Genomic DNA, 22004 nt, shown 5'->3' with positions numbered 1-22004 from the left:
ACACCAACAGGGTCCAGGACTCCAGGTGGATTCCTGAATGTTTAAGGCCGCTGGTGCATGTACATGCCTGCCTAATTTTCTGGCTGCAGTGCAGCCGCAACAACAAAACAAAACGCATGTACATGTGCCAATTCCCCTTCGTAATCATTACCTTGCCGCGGTGAAGGGGCTTGCGTATCACAATGAAGCAATGACCGGCGGCTCGGGGGGGGGGGGGGGGGTTGGCATGCCCAAGATAATAAGGTCGTTGCTTCATTGTGGACAGACCAAATTTGATCAGCTGGACAGTCACTATTGTTCTATCATTGAGCTACCACAGCCCGGCGACCATATGGGCTGGAGAGCCGCCATCGCCTGCACTCTGGCCATGTTGCGCACCAGTCCAGCACGGCCATCACTACACAAACAGCTGTTTGCAGTGCGTTACACAGTGAGTTTGGTGTGTCAGTGTGAAGCAGTACTCTAATTACACTTCCTGATTGATGTATACACATGGAAGATGTTTTAAAGCACTTTAGGCCTGCAATTCAGCCTTCAATGTGATTTCTGCCCTTAAAACGCTACTTTGCATCAAATCCATGTTTTTCCCCAGGACTTTTCAATTTTATGCCAGTTGCTTGACTTCTCATGCAAAGCTGCTGGGTTGCTTGACTTCTCATGCAACCGGCAAGAGCACATAGCCGGCATCAGGCAGTCCCCCCATGTGTTGGATAAATGAGGCTCTACTGTATCCTCTTGAAATTAATATAGCAGGTGGCTAACATATAATGCTGTCAGAACATGCTAGCGTCCACAAATCACTGCAATAAATAGTCTTGATATATTAGGTTACTGAAAAAAATATGGTAATATCAGGCTTTGGGTCAATGCTTTGTACTGAAGCTTCTGACCAACCAATAATAATATTCAAAAAAAAGGGAAAAAATTAGGGAAACAGAGAAAAGGAACCTACCGTATATCATCGAATATAAGTCTACCTCGTGTATAAATCAACTCCAATATTTGACCCTCTTAAGCTGGAATTTTTTATTCACTCAAGTATAAGTCTACCCAGCAAAGTTAGTGGCTGCACCAGGGGACCAGGAGGAATTAACAGCTGCACTTGGGGACCAGGAGGGGTTAATAGCTGCACCACATACAGTATTGCAGCCATTAACCCCTCCTGTCCCTTAAGTACAGCCAATAACTCCTCCAGGACCCCAAGTGCAGCAATTATTCACTCCCCTTCCTGCAGCCCAGTATTCCCACCCCCACCTCAACTCCTTTCCTTGTTAGTTGCTTTGGCCAGGACTTTTAGACCTGTGCTTTCTTGACATTTCCTTTATCAAAAAAGTGTCACTTATCACTGGGTAAATTGCTGCAAATGGGAATGTCACTAATGGTACACACATTACTCAGTGTGCTCAGTGTTGCCAGTGACTCATGTATAAGTCGACCCCTATAGACCCCTATTTTTTTAATTAGTGAGTCAGACCTACATTTCTAGACATATAGTTCAGTATATACCGTACTTCTCTTTTTCAAGACAGTGAAGAAATAGTATCTTGAAATAAAGTTCCAGTATGCCTAACAATGATTATATCATTTTATTATTGTAACGATCGGTGTAACACTGAGAGGATTTGATTACCGGTGATCTGCAGTATCACCGAGAATACAGATATATACCCGATTATTGATGATCTGCAGTATCACCGATAATCAGATATATCTCTAACCTCTGGACACCTGAGTAATATGAGTGTTTGGTGCAACAGTAATACTTTGAGGAGGGCCCCCGTAAAGGGGGTACAAGGCAGTATGTGATACTGCCTAAAGAACAGGCTCCTTCCAAGGCCTGAAGCTCCCCAAGGGGAGGAGACAGGCTGAGAGTGGGAAGGACCAGAGTGTGAGTGACACCAATGGTGGAGTGTCACTGACAGATCTGTGAACTATCTCTAAACAGAGGAGATAGTTCTCGAGGTCGGACTAGCCAAGTCGGCAACAGACAGACGGATAAGGTACAAAGACAGAAGGCTGATTCGGTATCCAAGCCAGGCAGGGTTTGGCAACGTGATATCAGATATGCCTGGTACCGAATCAGAAAGCAGAGGGATGGTCAGGAAAGCAGAAGGTCATAACAGATAATATACAATGCCTAGTCTCGGTGTGAGCTCTGTGATCATCAACACCCTGGAACTAGTCTGAAGAATAACAGAATGATAATACAAGTCCCTAATCTGGGTGTGAGGTCCGTGATCGTCAACACCCTGGAACTAGTCTGACGTATAACAGGTTGGTAACACAAGTCCCTAATCTGGGTGTGAGCTCCTTGATCATCAACACCCTGGAACTAGTCTAAGGTATAACAGAGATATAACAGAGATATAACAGAGATCTGACAAAAGGTCTGAGTGCTTCCACGTAGTGATCGCAACGGCAGACAACCAGAGAATGACCAGCACCCAGTATATATAGCAAAGCGCTCTCCAGCGCCTCCCCTAAGTGCTGGACCAATGGGAACTGGTTGAATCGTCAGCTGACCGGCTTGGTCAGCTGACTCCCTTCTGGCTGTCATAAAAGTTCTGCCTCTCTGCGCGTCCTTCTGAACCTGTGTGGACTATCAGTCCCAGCCACACCAGACATGTGTTGCAAATCACCCTCCGTGCTGGACGCGGAAACCGCCGCACCACTATCAAGGCATGCGGCGGTTCCTCCGCGTTCGGCCATGTTACTGGATGTAGGCCTATGCGTGCAAACCGCCGCGTTGGACGCGGAATCAGCCGCCCCGTTCTGAGTACACGCGGCGGCTTTTCCGCGTTTCCTCACAATTATAAAATAAGTACATGGCTATTGGCTGCAGATGGGTGATTTTTTGTGTTATACCAGAAGCACTGTAAACAGATAATATTCTTATCCAAAGAAGATAGTCTCAACTGGACACCCTTTTCTGTTCTTGAAGATGTTTCGCAACACATAAGGAGTGAAGTTCCCAGGCATTAAGTATCTTCAGCTATGAGCTTATGCGGTTCACATCTGCTGCATAATAATGTCAGATAGCTAGACTGTTGGCCAAAGTCAGTGGGTTACCTATAAATTGCCTAGGTAACTCCTCCACTCATTAGAACTGAAGAAGTCACTCTGTATGAGTGGTTACGGTAAATGTATTTCAGAACAGAAAAGGTGCTGAAATACTTTCCGGAACAGAAAAGTTGAACAGCTGAAGTTACTGTATTTTCCTTTGGATGCACCATGACTAGATAAATGAAACCATTCACAAAAAAAGTTCTGTTTTTGTTATTTTGAAACATGCATCTAAACTGACTTAGAAATATGCTAGAAGATTTGTCGTTTGTGCGTCTTTTTTGTATATATCTACTGGAAGGAGAAAATGCATAGCGATGCTTGCCGGGATTCACACAGATAGTGATGTATTTGTTCAATGTCTGACGTAAGAAACCATTAGAAGTTTGCTTGTAGACTAAACACAGGAAAGCTTCAGTGACTCCAAACCATACTTCTGCTCTGGATCCAAACTCTTAAAGAGGAGTCTTTCTTATTTCTGATATGTCTTGGGACTAAGAACCACCTTACCCTTCATGAGTATAGACTCCTTTGTTTCTTGTCAGATCTTCTCTCACTGGTGTCCAGTATGGAGAGAGATGAAGGCAGAGGCAGCAAACTCTGTTCCGTAATTGTTGAGACAAGGCAACTGCAATTTAATGCTAGCTAAATTATACGTTTACTTAAAGAGGTACTGTAGTGACATATAGTAGAATGTAGTGAATTATTTAAGATACCCACTTTTACAGTAAGTTTCCTAGTTTCAGCATCAGAAGGTAAGGCTCTGGGATCCTATAGAGCTTTTCCTCTCCTGATCCTGTTGTCCCTGCGCTGGATCCCCCGTTAGCAGTCTCTGACCGATGGGTCGAAGACTGCTCTCTCCTCCACCCGGGGAGGCATCGGGAGTCTGAGTGCTCCCGAAGACGGGCTGATCCCTGCAAAATCAGGAAGCCATTACAATAATAAGTAGGGGCTGATTTAGTTTAATATATGTAAGTGCAAATGTTAAAATCTATAAAACCAAATGGGTTTCAAGTTTGTTCTATACGACCAAGGCCCTGGTTACCTAAAGGATTTGTTGCAACTGTGTCACACCTCTCACAACCTCGGATCAAAAAGATCCAAAAACTTGAACACCCCAGAGTTCAACTAAGAACCTTTGGAGCCAGAGCTTTCTGGCATGCTGCCCCTAACCTGTGGAATGCCTTGCCAAACTTAATCAAGACAGCTCCAACCTTGGACACGTTTAAATCAAAACTGAAAAGCCACCTGTTCAGTCTAGCATTTATGATGACATAACATTTTCTCCTGTGCACATCACTAAGTACTGAGCGCTTTACAAGTGTTTTGTTATTATTATTTATTGTATTTATAAAGCGTCAACATATTATGCAGTACTGGACAATAAATATATACAATGATACAAGAATGACAGACGTAACAAGGTTATACAACATAGAACAAAGTTATACAAGGCAATGGTACAAGATACATGATCATGTGATTATGGGCTGGTTGTTGTTCCAATATAAAATATATTTTTTAGTTATTTGCCATTAGATGCAGTGAGCCATTTTATTTCATTTGCGGAGCATTATCTATAGAGTGCCATGGTAAAAATAGTAACGTGACAATAACCACACCAGTGCCTAGCCCTCTGGGATACTTATGTATATTGTGTTAAGAATAAAGCTGACTCTCCTGCAGTCCATGTGTTATGACCTCTGAGTATAGCATGCAGCTGATGGATTGATTTCTTGATGGGAAATGTCCTGGGAGACTATACGTTTGATATTCCCGGCGTAACAAAGATGACTCAGTAAGAAGAATTCTTGGAATCTTCTATCCAGCATGCAGCTCGCATAGTCGGATGTCTAATAACATATACTGTACTTCTAAATGTATATTTTACAGAAGACTCGAAAAATAACATTTTAGATGGTGGATAATGGGATGAGGCTGAATTTGTATCCTATTAGCCTTTATTGTGAACACAACATTTTAATACGTTCTTATTGATAAAAAATGTATTTATCTTTCACATACTGACTTGCAATTACATGTAAACAGGCCCTGGGAAAAAAAGGCAGCATTAACAAAAAACAAACAAACTGTAATTAAATAGGTGTCAAAAGGGTGAGTTTCTTTTAAACCAAAAAGCAAAAAAAGTTAAAAGCTTTTGTCTCGCATCATTTTTTGTAAAATGTTGTACATATAGCATAGCAATAGGGGCAGCTCCTGTACTTAAAGTGTACCTGACATGAAGAAAAAGAAAGTTTTATACATACCTGGGGTTTCCTCTTGCCCCCTTTGACCTGATCGCTCCTCCACCACCCTCCTCCGCCACCTGCAGCCTCTGCAATCCGGCTCGGTAATTCGTCCAGTCAGGGCCGGTCAGCGCAGTCCGGCCGCACCTGCTCCCCATCATGCTTTCTGAACTCTCCTGGCAACGAGAGCACGATGGGGCATGCATGTGGCCAGGCCGCGCATATGCAGTAAGCCCCTGATTCCCGGTCAGTTGAAATGTGCATATTAGGGGAATTTTTACTATTCATGACTAGAGATGATCAATTTATCGAACAGAATTTCTCCTTAGGCACAATTTATAACAAAGCACATGATCAGTTTGATGAAGTGATTTATTTGCATGTCTCTCATTGGCTGGTCACATTCATGTGATAATATTTCACTTCTGTTTTCTGCGTAGGGTAGAAGTTACAAACCAATCACCTGATAAAACAATCACATGGTTGGTTCTCCATGAATTCTCCTGTAGAGAAATCTCTATAGAATGCATTGGTTTTCTACAGTATATCCATGATATAAGGATAGTGTATTTCAAGCATACCCCTACCTCCTTTAATATCATTGGATGATCACAGTTCACGTTCATGAAGTCTGATGGCTAACATATTATAACTGCCAGGTAAGGGATGATCCCTTTGAGCCTTCTGGCATTTCACATAACTTTTTGAATTGTATCATCATTCTGGGCAGCACTTTGTGGGGTTTTGGGGAGTCCATTTCAGTCAACCCTCCCCCCCCCCCTTTCCCTCAGCCTCCTTTCTCATAGCTTCATGGAAAAATCCAGACCCTGAAATAACACCCTAGGCTGCCCACAACAGTCTCAGAGCAATTTCTCTGTAAGCCTATGGGGGCTTGACCTCACTGACATATGCCTAACGGTCTCTGGAAACATGATTCCGAGGAGTGATACTCACTGTCTATTGTTGATGTTCTAAATTTATCAGCAAGATGATTGCTGTGTGCCTTTCCTTGTTTGGGCGGCTTTTTTCCTCCTACTGTCTCTCTTTTATTTCTTTAAGTAAAGACCCTAGAGACAAAAAAAGACAAGAAAACAGACTCATCATCCCCCAAAAATGCAGCTTTTTTCTTTTTATAACACAAACACAAAAATGCATTAGGCATCCTTATCCCTGTGATTTCTATCTGCATTTTTTCGTGTCGGCAATTCTGCTTTTTTATGATTTTTAGGTTCTGAATCTTTTTACATTTTTGTGCACATTTTGTATGCCATTTTTCATGCATTTTTCATGCATATTAATGAAGTTGATTAACATAAAAATGTATGTATACAAACAAACTGCTCACCCTCAGCCACTCCATTCCTCCTCAGGAAGGTACACACAGTACAAAAATTCTGCCCCCGAAATCTGCGCCTGATGCAAATGTTTCACCTTGCTTCATGAGAGAACCGGCCCTGGCAGAGTGGCAATATACTGCATAAGACTGAACTTCAGGAGCTGCACCTAAAGCTGGCCATACACTAGGCCGATTCCCGCCAGATCGACAGCAGATTCGATCACTGGGATCGAATCTGCTGTCACATCGTTCCCGCAACACGCCGAATTTCGATCCATTTCCTCCGATCCCATCGATCGCTCCGTATGGAAAATTACCGTCGATCGCCCGCGGGTAGGGAGCGTGTCGCTAGCGGCGTTCGAGTACCCGACGACCGACGCAATAGAGCCCGCATACATTACCTGCTCCGCCGGCACGACTGCCCCCGGTCACCGCTGCTCCGTCTCCGCGCTGGTCTGGTCTCCGGGTCCGGCATGCTTCACTTCTTCTAGCCCGGCAGGAAGTTTAAACAGTAGAGGGCGCTCTACTGTTTAAACTTCCTGCCGGGCAGGAAGAAGAAAGCATGCTGGACCTGGAGACCAGAGTGGAGACGGAGCAGAGGTGACCGTGGGCAGTCGTGCCGGCGGAGCAGGTAATGTATGCGGTTGGGGGGAGGTTCAGCAGCACCAGCACCACCACCACCACAACAGATTGTGATCGGTTTCAGGCTGAAATCGGTTCACAATCTGTTTGCAGTAAGGCAGCCATACGATCCCTCTCTGATCAGATTCGATCAGAGAGGGATCTATCTGTTGGTCGAATCTGATGGCAAATCGACCAGTGTATGGCTACCTTAAGGCTGTAGTATAGATAGGTCATTACGACATTGCGCACTATTTCGCATATTATCAGTAGAGGGCTTGTGTGAGAAGAGGGGCAGTTAAAGGCAACCTTAACTGAGAAGTTTATGGATTTTTTCCTTTAAAAAGAATACCAGTTGCCTGACTCCCCTACTGATCCTGTGTCTCTAGTACTTTTAGCCACAGCCCCTGAACAAGCATGCGGATCAGGTGCTCTGACTGAAGCCAGACTAGATTAGCTGCAATGGTGCATTAACCTAGATGTAAATTTACACACACTTAAATGCTGCACTTACAATTGAGATGATGATGCTGCGCTTTGCTTGACAATCCTCCAGCGGGTAACCTCAGCCTAATCCAGCCTGGACCTGAGGAAGGCGTGGACTAACGCCGAAACCGGTAGTGACGTAGGACAGTAACAGCGGCGCACAGCTCTCTCCCCAGACGGATGTCCTCTTGCATTACCATCTGCACCACCCGCCCTGGCCAGGCTGGATTAGGCTGAGGTTACCCGCTGGAGGATTGTCAAGCAAAGCCTGGGCATAACTTAAAGGGCCACTACTGTTTTTTTGAGCGCAAGTGTGTGTTTTCTTTTTGTTAGATTAGCTGCAAGCTTGTTTTAGGTGTGTGATTCAGCCACTACTGCAGCAAAAGTGATCATCAGGAGTGCCAGTAAACTGGTATTGTTTAAAAGGAAGCATCCATATCCCGCTCAGTTAAGGTTCCCTTTAAGGTGTTAGAAAAATATCAGTAAAAATTACCAATATTTTATTATTGAAATTAGTCACTGCTAATAGTAGAATATCGGTCATTTTACCGATATTCAACTAGCGGCATTTCTCGATGCCCAAATCACCACGGCACACTTTTTACGCATACGCCAGTGTGAACAAGGCTTAAAGTTGAACAGGGCAGTGGTAACTTGAAAATTGAATGTATTTTTTGTGTAAAATACATAAGCACATGAGCTGTAAAAGTGAAGTTTAAATATAAGGTGCTTTTTCCAGGTTTCCAGATGTGTGGAAGGTTTATGTGAATGCGGGAGAAAGTTATACAACGCAATTCCCAGACCTCGGCCTGTGTTAAAAATACACCCGGCACTTGTTCCTGTGTGGCAGCATTAGCACACAAGAATGTTCAGTATAATCACATAATTCAGCAAGATCCCGAGGACTGTCTCATATTGTTTTATTCATACATTTTTACAGCCAGCATATTTTGTTATTTGTAGGTCTAAAAATAGCTCCGAAAATGAAACATCTGCAAGTTTACAGCTAAAGTCTATTTTTACAGCACTGGGAGCCATGTGTGTCCCGCCTTCACAGCTCACTTCCATGTGTCCACATACGCGGCACTTCATAGGCATAGCTTTATGAGAAGCCCCCAAATTCTTAGAATAGTAAATGCCATGGCGAACAATAATGGCAGCGAGCTGTATAAAGGGATGTACAGAAGACGGGAACTATTATAGCAGAGCAAGAGATTTGTCACTGGGCTGTAAATCAAATCTGCCGCATGAGAATAGTTTTCCAGAATATTCTTTGCTCATGTGGCCTTTATGGTGCTAGACTTTATGCTGGAATTTCTAGGGCTGGATTTCTGCAAAAACCATATAGGCTGTGGCCTAGGAGGACTATTTCCTAAAGGGGCAACTGTATATGGAAGGGGGGGGGGGGGGGGCTGCTGCATATGAAAGAGAAAGCTCCAAATGGAAACAGCACATTGAAGAGAGGAGCTGCTGCACAAGAGAACTGTACATGAATGAGAGGGGATGTTGTACATGGATCAATCATACAAATGGAAGAGGGGGCTGCACATTGATTGGGATGAGGGCTGTTGCACATGCAAAGGGTGGGCGCTTCATACAGAAGTAGGGCTGCACATTGAAGCAGCACCACAAAAAAGTTAGGCTAGGGGAGAAAAAAGTATAAATTCAGGCTTCTACCTATCCATCTACTAAGGCTCAACACACACCATACAATCTTGGTTGTTCAATCTTACCACTTTCATGTAGTAGAAGAGCTTATCCAATCAATCATTAAAGGTATTTTCAATCTGTTGGCCCTTATACTACATAGATTTGGTAAATCTGTACAACCAAGATTGTATGGTGTGTGTTGAGCTTAAGGTTGAGCAAAGTTGCTAGCAGGTTCATGAGATTGGCATCAATCTTCCTGTTGGGTTAACGACTTCAGGACCATAGGCTTACGCCCCCCTAGTGACCAGGCTATTTTTTTAAATTTTGGGCTTTGCAGGTTTAAAAGCTTGCTGCAGAGCCGTACAACGCAGCACACAAGTGAATCTCCCCCCCTCCCCTTTTTTCTGCCCACCAACAGAGCTTTCTGTTGGTGGGCTCTGGTCGTTCCCACAATGTTTATAAAAAATGTTTTTATTTATGCATTTTTTGGAACACATTTCCCTATTTTTTATTTTTTTTTTTACTCCCACCCTCTTCCCGCCAGCCAATGACAGCGATCGGCTGTCATAGTCATCAGCCTATGAGAGCCGACCGCTCTTGAACCTCTTTAGGGGACAGCCGAGTGACACGGCTGTCCCCAGTACAGCGCTGCCATAGATCGCAGCGCTGTACAAAATAAATAGACGTCGCTGGGAAACTGCTCCGTCATTCAAGCACGGAAATGCGTGTATCGCAGCGTGCAATCTCCTGAAAATCCCTGCCCCAGGACTTGACGGGGCTGCCAGGTAGGCGTCGATAGGCGTCGGGAAGCAGTTAAGGCGTCGGGAAGCAGTTATGCTATCTATCTATCTATCTATCTATCTATCTATCTATCTATCTATCTATCTGTCTGTCTGTCTGTCTGTCTGTCTGTCTGTCTGTCTGTCTGTCTGTCTGCCTGTCTGTCTGTCTGTCTGTCTGTCTGTCTATCTATCTATTATGCTGTGTAGAAATACTTTGTAAGGGCTCAGACACACTATAAGTGCTTTTCTGAGTGCTTGCGATTGATTGACGACGAGCTGCGCAGGCTTGTTGTCATGCAGAGGGCGGGAGAGAGAGGTAACTTGAAAGTGGTTGGCTGTCCGTCGGGTGAGTTAATCCGCTGGGTGGATAGATTGAGAGGTAGGTGTTCGGGGGCTGCTGTACACTCACTTGATTATTGGTTGAGGCAGTTGTTATTGGCCCCCTCAGCCAACTTTAATCAAGCATGTGTACGGGCCTATAAGGGCGTATAAGGTGAAAAATAAGTACAGTTTGTGAATCAACCCCATTGTGTGCTGGCATACCCACAGGCACTTATTTTTGAAAAAAAAATTGCGAAGTGAATTTTTCCACCATCATACTGAACCGCTGCTCGTTGTTTTGTAACTGAGGCTCACTGAGACAATAGGCCATATTCTATTACTAACTTGCCAGCTATAAGCGCTGGCGAGTTCTTAAATTAGACAATGGGAGCATTGCCTCATTTAAATTACAGCAATACCCCCCCGCCGGTAAATAACTCAATTGGGTGAGTTCTTTACACCCTATCCTAATACATTTTTCATGCTGCCAGCAAGCGACACTTCCTGGCAGACTTGAGTGTTAGCTTAGCTTTGCAGGTCTATACATTCTAACACACATCATCGCCACTGCATCTGGGGTCTCCTTTAATAAGGATGCCCCCAGAGCTCCCCATTGGGATGTCCCTGATTACCAAAGCCCCCCGCAGCTGAGGCAGGCACTCCTGAGTAATTTACCATCTGCCACCTCTCGACGCAAGTCCCAATTACAGTATCTCTAAAACCCCGGCAAAGCATCTTTGAAGCTCCTGCTGTGGCTCTCCATTGGTCCACTCTCTAGACCAATGGTCCACGGATGGCCCAACGGGGAGCTCTGGGGTTCTCCTTTTTTAAGGTGATCCCCCAGACGCAGCGGCGGATGTTTGGTGGGTGTGCTCGCATTTCTTTGGAGCAAGTCAACAGTGCCATGGTTCTGACAGCACCACAGTGCTAAACCTCACTCCCCATCGCCCGGGACATTGGAGCATCACTCAGGCTTCCAACTGAGTAATGCTCCCTACGGATCGGCCATCGCGTGAGTGAAAGCGGTAATAGGATTTGCCGGTAATCCTCTTGTGATGGCAAGGTGATAAGTAGCTGGCATCTGCAAGCTACTTATCACCTGGAATAGGATATGTGGCCCAATGACTCCAAACAAATACGCAGATGTTTTGATTTCTCTCTGACTTCCCTGGATCATGTATACTTGTTCCAGCTGTGGGACTCACACACAGTGGCATAGCTAAGGTGCCATGGGTCCTGGTGCAAGTTTTATACTGGGCCCCCAAAGCACTCTATGCATAACAAATGATACAGAGCACCAATACCTGCTAAGGACAGCTGCAGTGTCAGAGGTGCAAAAAGGGCATGGGGAACAGTTTGTTATTAATTACCACTATTCAAAACAACTTTAGAAGTGATTATTACTGATTATTACAAGCACAGGATCAATGAAGATCAAAAACTGTGGTTGAGGGAGGCCCCTACGGGGCTCCTCTGGCCCAAGGGCCCCAATGCGGTTGCTACCTCTGTACCCTTTATTGCTACGCCACTGCTCACACAATATTGAAGTCAAAACTCAGCGTGACAGCCAGGCATCTGAAATAAAGATGGCAGCCTCCATATTTCTATCACTTCAGGTTTCCTTTAATACGTGTATGAAAAAATATAGTTGTTATTATTATTGTTATTGTACGTTTTATATAGCGCTGACATTTTGATCTTTAGTCTATGTTTCCACTGTAGTCTCGTGTTTTGACATCAGGAAAATAACGTGCGATTTTTATGCAAATGAAAATGGTATTTTACATGTGTTTCTATCCGAATATTCATGTGTACGGAATTAATGCGAAAATATAGAACAGGTTTTAAGGTTTTTTCACGAAAATTTGTATGAAATAGAAACTAGCCCATTCACAATCATTGGTTTTCATACAAATGCGAATTTTTGAAAAATATGGATTGCAGGCTGAAGATTTCTGCACCACGCATCCGTTTCCCATGTAACAGACAGACAGTGGTCCAACGGGAAGGTCCAGCATTCAAAGATGCTTTGCCGGGGCGGCGATGGACAGTAAATACAGAGAGATACACTGTAACTACAGCATCGCGACTTGCGGTGAAAGGCGACGGGTGTTTAGCGGCAATAGGTAAATCAAGGGTGATGGCGCAGCTGTGGGGGGGCTTCGTCGATGTGCGGATGGCCCGACGGAAACTCTGGGGGTCTCCTTTTTAAAGGACCACCCCCAGATGCAGCAGCAAATCGTGCGTTAGCTGGTCTAGACCTGCTCTTTGCAGGTCTATGCTAACGCTCTTGCTTCCCGGCAGCATGCAAAATGTAATTGGATTGAGTGTAAAAAACTTGCTGGTCGATAATACCACCCAAGCGAGTTCTTTACCGTCAGGGGGTGATACAAGTAATAGGATTAGGCGATGCTCCCATTGCCTAATCTAAGGCGAGCGCTAGATATGGCTTGTAATATCCTAGTGGAAATAGACCCTTTAAGAGAAACCGAGGTGGGCAGATGGGACACAGAGCCTGTTCTCTGCCTCATGACATGCCACTGTGACCCCACACCGCCGCTCTCTGTCCCGCCACCTCCCCCCTCCCCCACCCCCACCCAACGTCACGCTATGGCTCCTCGAGATTAGCGACAATTTTTGTCGTGATCTCGGAGGTAAACACAGGGAGAGGGATTCCCTGTTCAAAACACCCCCCCCCCCCCACACACACACTCCCAGGGGCATTCCTGCAGGGTTTCTCTCCCTGGCCACGCCCCCTGCCACTCCCCTGCCTCCCTGCACGCTGCGAGAGACAGACAGTCTCTCCTTGCAGCATCGTGACCAGTCACAAAAGTGAAAGTGGGCCATTGCGGCCCTCAGGATCAGCAGAGAGCGTCGTTTTTTTCGGCTACCTGATTCGCTCAGCCCCCCGGATCAGGTAACCTACTTTTTTAATTTTTTTTTGAGCCCACCTCGAACTCTCTTTAAAATTCATGCCAATGACTATCTCTCAAAGTCATCTGCAGAGTACCGTCATCTCTGGCAATCTTTCAGCTTTCATATTTGTCCTGTGATGCGACTACAGAAAATCTGATTGGTTGCTAGCAGTTGCCTCTGTTTGCTGATTGGACAATAACCTCTCCTTATCGTGAACAGAACATTCTCCCCTGTAATGTAGTTGAAGAGCGGAAAAGTTATAAATGTTGCACATTAAATATTGATTGTACCTTTATTTTAGGACCGCAGGACTCTGTTTAACCTACTGTGCATAATTCTGAACTGGCAGTGAATGAGATTGCATGTTTGAATTGTTCAATCTACTGTGCATGATTCAGAACTGGCAGTGAATGGAATTGCACATTTGAGCTGTTTTACAGATTTTCTGAAGAGATTGGAATTTATTTTGTTATGGTCCATAAATTTCATGATTATTTTTCCAAAGCAGGCCTCTAAGGATAATCATCAAAGTTGCTAAGCTAAAGTTTAAAAAGTGTTAAGCCTCAATCACACATACAAGGACTGTGGCCTGGCAGAGATCAGTACTCCATCCCTTGGGCGACAGTGAGGGTAGAGAGCTGTACAGATGTGTTGCTAGCCTCCAGGCAATGAGTTCTGTTGCTATGCAGGGAGGAGGAGTCCAATGGAGCAGCACATGAGGAGTGTGTCAAAGAGGGTAGGGTGAGTAGGAAGAACAATACCCTTGGCCAACGTTTGGCCGAGCCAATGTGACAGATGCGGACGCGACGAGGTGGATTGGGGGCCCTTGTACACACATTAGATTCTTGGTAGAAACAGTTCTTATCGGCTATCTCGGCTCTGTTTAATCTATCGTGAGTACAACACTTTAGTATTGTTAGAATATCATAAAATGGGTCCCTGTCAGGGGTGTTGCTAGGATCTTAAGAAATCCGGGGAACTTTTGGGCACTCCTTCTAGTGGACCCCCGCCCATGCTCCCACAGACCTCCAATTGAGGTACCACAACTCCCATTGCAACTCCCAGTATGCCCCCAAAGAAGAACTACAGCTTCCTGCATGCCCATAAAGGGATCCCAGCACCTAGCATGGTATCACAGCACCCAATATGCCCACATAGAGGCACCATAGCACCCATTATAGCCCCCATTGCTGTGGTGCCATGCTGGGTGCTGTGGTGCCGCTATATGGCACACTGGGTGCTGTAATGCCATGCTGGGTGCTGTGTTGCCATGCTGGGTGCTGTGTAGTGCCATGCTGGGTGCTGTGGTGCCTCTGTGGAGAATGCTAGGTACTGTGTGGTGCCATGCTGGGTGTCTCTACTCTGCCTGGAGGAAATCTGTGGCACCCCAGAATAGATCAGGGGCACGTGCCACTGCCATTATCCATCTGTATGCCATATGATCTTTGCCCATATGATCTTTGTGCAGCAAACACTGAGGAGTAGAGGCTACGGATGAGCCACTTTTTACTGTAAACATTAGACATGATATGCCAGTATCTTATAAGAGGGCTAAAGTCAATTTCACATTGAAATCTATTGAAAAAGTGTAGCCGCCATCGCCTGCCAGGCTCCCAGTTCTCCCCCATCTAATGTACTCCCCCAGGCCATGCAGAGAGTTAGCAGCAGAGCATATACTCACCTATCAACCGGTGTGCTCCTCCTCTGTCCTCTCTCCATATTTGCCAGGGCGCCTGCGCCCCATGACCTTATACAGAGACTAGATAGTTCTTGGCTGAGGCAGCTGGTCGGAGAATCATGTGTACAGCGGTCCCGATCCTCCCTGATGCGTCGACGAACGGTTCAAAGTGCCAGCAAAGCGTAGTCCGAGGGCATTGTTCTCCTGCTTAAACCTCCCACTCTCATACAACATGCATCATCCCTCCTCCCTAGCAACAGTACACATTGGGCATGATTCATTAAGCTGCGAATGTGAGGAAGTCTTACATAACAACGCGCGGTACTTCACTAGCAGCCGCTATTATGTTAATTAACATATTGCTATTTCACAGGACCACTCACATTTAAAGTTACGCGCTGTGCTATGTAAGGCGTGCATAGCGGCCGCCCCTTCATTTTAAGCTTTAGCAGCGCAGCTTAATGAATCAAGCCCATTGCTAGCTTCTAGGCATCTGTACAGCTGAAGAGTCATGTCCCGATACCTGCAGGCAACAGTACTTGTGCGTGTGTATGCATCTCTTGTCCTAATTGCAATCTAATGACATTTTGTGGAGTTTACATTTATAGGAAAACAGACTACACATATGTAAGTATTAAAGGACATCCGAACTGAAAGAAAAACGTTAAGCTTAAAGAGAAACCGTGACCAAGAATTGAACTTAATCCCAATCAGTAGCTGATACCCCTTTTCCCATGAGAAATATTTTCCTTTTCTCAGACGGATCATCAGGGGGCTCTGTATGGCTGATATTGTGGTGAAACCCCTCCCACAGTGTGATGTCAGGACCATGGTCCTGACAGTTTATGGTCTGTGAACCTCATTGCATTGTGGGAAATATCAGCTGTTTAAAGCTGGGTCCAACTGCCAAAAAAGCAAGCAACTTTTCCTTCCACTGACATCACCTGCCAGCAGTAAAAATGTCTTCATGTGGTAAATGTCACAATGTAAATCAGGCAGAGGAAAGAATTTACAATGGGCAAACACTGACTAAATCATTTATACATTATTATTGTAAAAATGAAGCACTTTTTTATTACATTATTTTCACTGGAGTTCCTCTTTAAGTCTATATGGCCCGGCACTGCAGTTCTGCTGCCTTCCAGTGTGCCGCAAGCCCCTCACACTGATCCCCAAGTCACATGCTTCTGCGCATGTGTGTGCATGTCTACACACCTCTCTTGATCGCACTCCTGTGGCTGGGAGCATTCTGCACTTGCGCAGCATACAAAGACTTGAAATGCACAAGCACGGCAATCGAGAGGTGTGCAGACGTGCATGTGCAGAAACTCTTTCAGAGAGGCTAGTGGTGACCACTTGAGGACCACGGGCTTAAACCCCCCTAAAGACCAGGTCATTTTTTGCTAATCAGGCCACTGCAGCTTTAAGGCCTTGCTGCAAGGCCGTACAACTCAGCACACAAGTGATTCCCCCCCCCCCTTTCTGCCCATCAACAGAGCTCTTTGTTGGTGGGCAATGATCACTACCAGGATGTTTTTTTTTACTATATCCCCTCCCTCCCCCCGCCAGCCAATCACTGTGATCAGCTGTCATAGACATCATCAAGTTTTCCTCCTGCTGTCTCCCGTTCAGCCGCGGCGAACCCCAGTAATGGGCTCAGTCGAAGCCACTCTGGGTCTACTGCGCATGCTCGGACCTACTGCGCATGCACAGTAGACCCGGACTGATGTCACTGAGCCTGTTACCGGGGCTCACCGCGGCTGAACGGAACGCAGGAGGATGGCGAGGGACGCATCTGAGCTTATGGGGCTGGAAGAAGTCCCGGGTAAGTAAAAAAACTGCCTTATAACTCATCCCTGAGTCTTTTTAACTACTTGCCGACTGCTCCACATCAATTGTCGTGAGCAGTGTAGCCCCAGGACCGCTCCATGCTGGTTGACGTGAACGGCCGTCTATGGGGCTAGCATGAGATGCGCGCATCACCTGCTTGGGGGGCGGAGCACCGCCCCGCCTGCCGCTCGGGAGACTGTTAGACGGCGAAACCGCCATCTAATTACTTTGTACAGTGCTGCTATCTGCAGCAGCGCTGTACTGGGGACAGCCGTGTGACACGACTGCCCCCCGGGACACAGGGAGGCGATCCGCTGTGATAGCCTGAAGCCTATCACAGCCGATCGCAGTGATTGGCTAGCCAGGGGAGGGAGGGAGGGATATAAGACAAATAAAAAAAATTAGTAAATTTTATTAAAAATGTAATCAAATAAATATTTACATAAACAAAAACAAACACCTGGGGGGCGATCAGACCCCACCAACAGAGAGCTCTGCTGGTGGGGAGAAAAGGGGGGGGGGAATCACTTGTGTGCTGAGTTGTTCGGCCCTGCAGCTTGACCTTAAAGCTGCAGTGGCCATTTTAGTAATAAATGTCCTGGTCACTAGGGAGGGTTAACACCGCAGTCCTCAAGTGGTTAAGTGTTAAGCTGCATTCACACTACATGCATTGCAATGTGGAATAATTCTGCATGGGAACTCACTGTCCATAGAATTCTATGTACTGTATATTTTCACATCTTTGCATTGTAACTGATCGCATTATTCCAACTAGCTGCAGTCTGTGTCTGTATAACGGGTACAAATTTGTGCACATTCCATAGACATTGACCAGGCTTTGAAATAACGTGTGTTCTAACGTGCGCAGCATCCATTGCAGTTCACACACATCATAATGCATGTCTTATGCAATGTGCACGGTGTGAATCCAGCCTGCCTGTCATAGGCTGAAGCAGTGGGGCTCTGCTGTTGCAGGAGGCAGGGAGAGGCACAGGGAAGCTGTCAGACCAGCAGGTTACAGCAGGACAAGTGTAGAGTGTATGCATAGTGTACAGACTGCAGATAAAGGAGAAGAACGTGTAAACGGTAAATTCTGTAATGCTTCATAACAGCATTATTGATTGGGGACAATGTTAGACTACTTTAGCATAATTATAAGTTCACTTGGACTTGTCCTTTAGAGGAACTTTAACCTCGGATTGAACTTCATCCCAATCAGTAGCTGATACCCCCTTTCCCATGAGAAATCTTTTCCTTTTCCCAAATGGATCATCAGGGACCTCAGTATGGCTGATATTGTGGTGAAACCCCGCCCACAGTGTGATGTCATGACCATTGTCCTGACAGTTCTGTCTGCGAACCTTGTTGCATTGTGGGAAATAACAGCTGTTTCCACCTGCCAAGAAAACAGTATTTCTCTTTGCGGAATGTTCATTTACTGAGTTCAGTGCCCAGACATCACCTGGCAGGACTAAAGGAGGTTGCCACCTGTGATAAATTTCAGAATGCAAATCGGGGTGAGGAAAGATTTTACAACGAGGAAAATCTAAATAAAACCATTTTATTCATGACATTATTTTCACAACAGTTCCTCTTTAAAAAAAAATCTGTAACGAAAAAAAAAACTCCCTTAGGGGGTACTCACCTCGGCTGGGGGAAGCCTCCGGATCCTATTGAGGCTTCCCCCGTCCTCATTGGTCCCATGGCGGCGGTGAAAATCCTCCCGGAGCGGCGGCAATGTAAATATTTACCGCCCGGGCTCCAGCGCAGGCGCAGTATCCGCTCCTTCCCACGGAGATAGGCGAAAATAGCCGATCTCTGTCGGGCCGCTCTACTGCGCAGGCGCAAGTCTCCTGTGCCTGCGCAGTAGAGCGGACCCGACGGAGATCGGCTATTTCCGACTATCTCCGTCAGAAGAGCCGCAACAGTGCCCCCGCTGGAGCCCGAAAAGGTAAATATTGAACAGGATGTTGGGTCTGTCGGGCCGCTGTTTGGAGGACTGCAGCGAGACCCCCGTGGGACAGAGTAGGACGGGGGAAGCCTCATTAGGATCAGGAGGCTTCCCACACCCGAGGTGAGTACCCTTCAGGGGAGGTTTTTCTTTTTACAGTGTCTCTTTAAAGACACAAGTTAGAATGATCTTGCAGCGACAGTTTGGGCACGTGCGCACTAAGCCCAATCTTAACAAATATTTGAATACTTTTGAATATCATCAATCACTTTGGCCAGCTTTACGCAGAGGAGTTCTGCAGGAATGTCTTCTATTGAGCGTGTGCTGTAATAAAATGAAGTTGTGTTTATAATATATACTAATTTGAAATTCTTTCCAGACGTCTGTGCTTCTGTGTGCAGTTTCAGTTCCCATGTCACTGTCTGCTGGCAAGTCCTAAAATCAGGTGGGAGTTTATAATAAACCAGTGGAGCAATAACCAAGTTTACTTAAAGAGGAACTGTAGTGCAAACAACATAATGAATAAAATTGCTCAGTAGTCATTTAGAAATTATTTAGTCTGTGTTTGCCCATGTAAAACCTCTCTTCTCCCTGATGTACATTCTGATTGATCACGGTTGGTGACATCTTTTGCGCTGTCAGGTGCAGCTCTGCAGAATGTTGTTTGTTGAGAGTTCCGAAGCCAGCAGACTGCTTGTTTGTTGAGAGTTCCGAAGCCAGTAAAAAATATACCTGGTCTCCCAGAATGCTCTGGGAGAATTTTGCATAGCTAAACAGCCTAAGCTAAGCCTCACTGGGAAAGTTTCTGATGCTGAAACCTTAAAAACTAACATAAAAGTGGATATTCTGAATAATTTAGTGCATTGTACTATATGTTACTACGGTGCCACTTTGAACATCTCACGTGAGAAAATGTGACCGGCTTATTATCAAAACTGACAAACAGTGCCTTATAATTGTTGCAGGTGTATGCTATGTGTGTAGTCCCAGTTTGCATAGCTGGCAGTGCTGTACCGCCTTCCGTGTCAGACTGGGAAGTGGAAAAACTGGAGAAATCCACTTGCTGGCCAAGCAGCAGTAATCATGTGTTGCTGCTCACGGTGAAGACCTGCTACTGGTTTCTATTGGGAGTGATAACACAGGGTGACTGCTGCTTGGCCAGCAGGTGGATTTCCTCAGTTTTTCCACCTCCCAGTCCGACACTAGGGATGCTCATTTGGATTTTGCGGAATTTAAATTTTCGAATTTCAGATCGGAAACTCGGAAAACGGAACTCGGAAATTGGATTTCTGTGAAAATACTGCATTACTGCAATTTGGTGATTTTAGCCCAATCACAGAACTCAGAAGCATTGGACCAATCAGAGAATGCAGAGTCAACTCGGAAGTATTTGGCCAATCAGAGAATGCAAAAAATGACCCCAAAATAACTAATCGGAAATCCGAACTCGGAAACCGATCGGAGATCTGCAGAATCGGTAATCGGCATTGGCGGAAATAGGAATTCCTGTGGAATCGGAAATCAGCATTTCCGATCATCCCTATTCGACACTGCCCACCTTCATAGAGGGCTCCCTTCTACGTTAATGTTAGTTGCCCATCGGGGGTAGATTAAGAGTTGGGCAACACCAGGGGAAGGTTCTGCATGAGAGTAGAGAATAGTTAGGTCATAGTGAAATATTGGTAAATATTACTGATATTTCACTATATGAATGAATTAGTATCATATCGCTATCCTGAACCATTTTAGACAAACGCTTTTATCAAATGTCTGCCTGCAGGAAGCCCCACCACTGCCGTACATCACCTCCTCTGTCAGTGTATGGAAATATTATTATTTCCTCTATATAATGCCGAGTCCGACCTCTACTGCGGTGCTGTAAAATAATAGAGGCCTCTTGTGCAAGGCTGCCATCAGAATATACAAACTTTTGGAGGCACCACACCACACAAAGTTCACTAGGGGCATCTCTGTTGGACCCGAACAGTATAAAATTCTAGATCTTACTCCCTTGGGCCCATGGTGGTCTTCACCTAACTGCCCCCTGTACACCCTATCTGGCGCCTAACCCTAAAAGCTCCACCCCCCCTCCCCAAACACTCAACCTGAGTATCCTTAACCTCCCCCTAGGCCTAACCTTACCCCCTCCGCCCCCAATCTACACTAAAAAAAAATAAAAAAGGTCATTTTGGGGGGCACCGACCAGAAGCGCCCATTGAAACAGGGGCATTGAAAGGTAATTTGGGTGCCTGAGCCCATAGCCCGTTATTTATCTGGCGCCATGGGGCACTCAAATTTTCCCCCGCTAGTTCAATTTCTGTGGCTAGCGGGTGGCCAACTTGCCTGCTTTGCCCGAGGCTTCCCTTTTCATAGGTAAGCATCTCATTTTTTTTGCATACGGTTCGCCTCAGGTACACTCTTTCAGAACATAGCCTGTAGAAGACAGTTTGGAATGTCAGAACAGATTCAGGGGCGTAGCAATAGGGGGTGCAGAGCAGGGGCGTAGCAATAGGGGGTGCAGCGGTAGCGACCGCATCGGGGCCCTTGGGCCAGAGTGGCCCCGAAGGGCCCTCCCTCAACTACAGTATTAGCTCTCTATTGGTCCTGTGCTCATAATAATCACTTCTTTAGATACTTTGAATAGTGGTAATCATTAACAAACTGTTTCCCATCCCCTTCTTGCACCTCTGACACTGTAGTTGCCATTGGCAGGTTTTGGTGCACCGTATCAATTGCTATGTATAGAGTGCTTGGGGGGGGCCCCATTGTAAAACTTGCATCGGGGCCCACAGCTCCTTAGCTACGCCACTGGTGCAGAGGTAGCGACTGCATCGGGGCCCTTGGGCCAGAGGGGCCCCGAAGGACCCTCCCTCAACTACAGTATTAGCTCTCTATTGGTCCTGTGCTCATAATAATCACTTCTATAGATACTTTGAATAGTGGTAATCATTAACAAACTGTTCCCCATTCCCTACTTGCACCTCTGACACTGTAGTTGCCATTGGCAGGTTTAGGTGCGCCGTAGCAATTGTTATGCATAGAGTGCTTGGGGGGGGGGGGGGGGGACCCATTGTAAAACTTGCATCGGGGCCCACAGCTCCTTAGCTACGCCACTGAACAGATT

General features: G+C 45.8%; 1 protein-coding gene across 2 annotated transcripts in view; it reads left to right on the top strand.

Annotated features, from left to right (window-relative positions):
* Positions 1–22004, top strand: part of STARD13 (StAR related lipid transfer domain containing 13) — a 390032-nt gene that overhangs the window by 130615 nt on the left and 237413 nt on the right. The gene's annotated exons all lie outside the window — the stretch shown is intronic.

Source organism: Hyperolius riggenbachi, chromosome 2 (assembly GCF_040937935.1).
Source record: "Hyperolius riggenbachi isolate aHypRig1 chromosome 2, aHypRig1.pri, whole genome shotgun sequence".
Taxonomy (NCBI): Eukaryota; Metazoa; Chordata; class Amphibia; order Anura; family Hyperoliidae; genus Hyperolius; species Hyperolius riggenbachi.
Note: the sequence above shows the minus strand (reverse complement) of the source record. Positions and strands in the feature narration are given on the sequence as shown.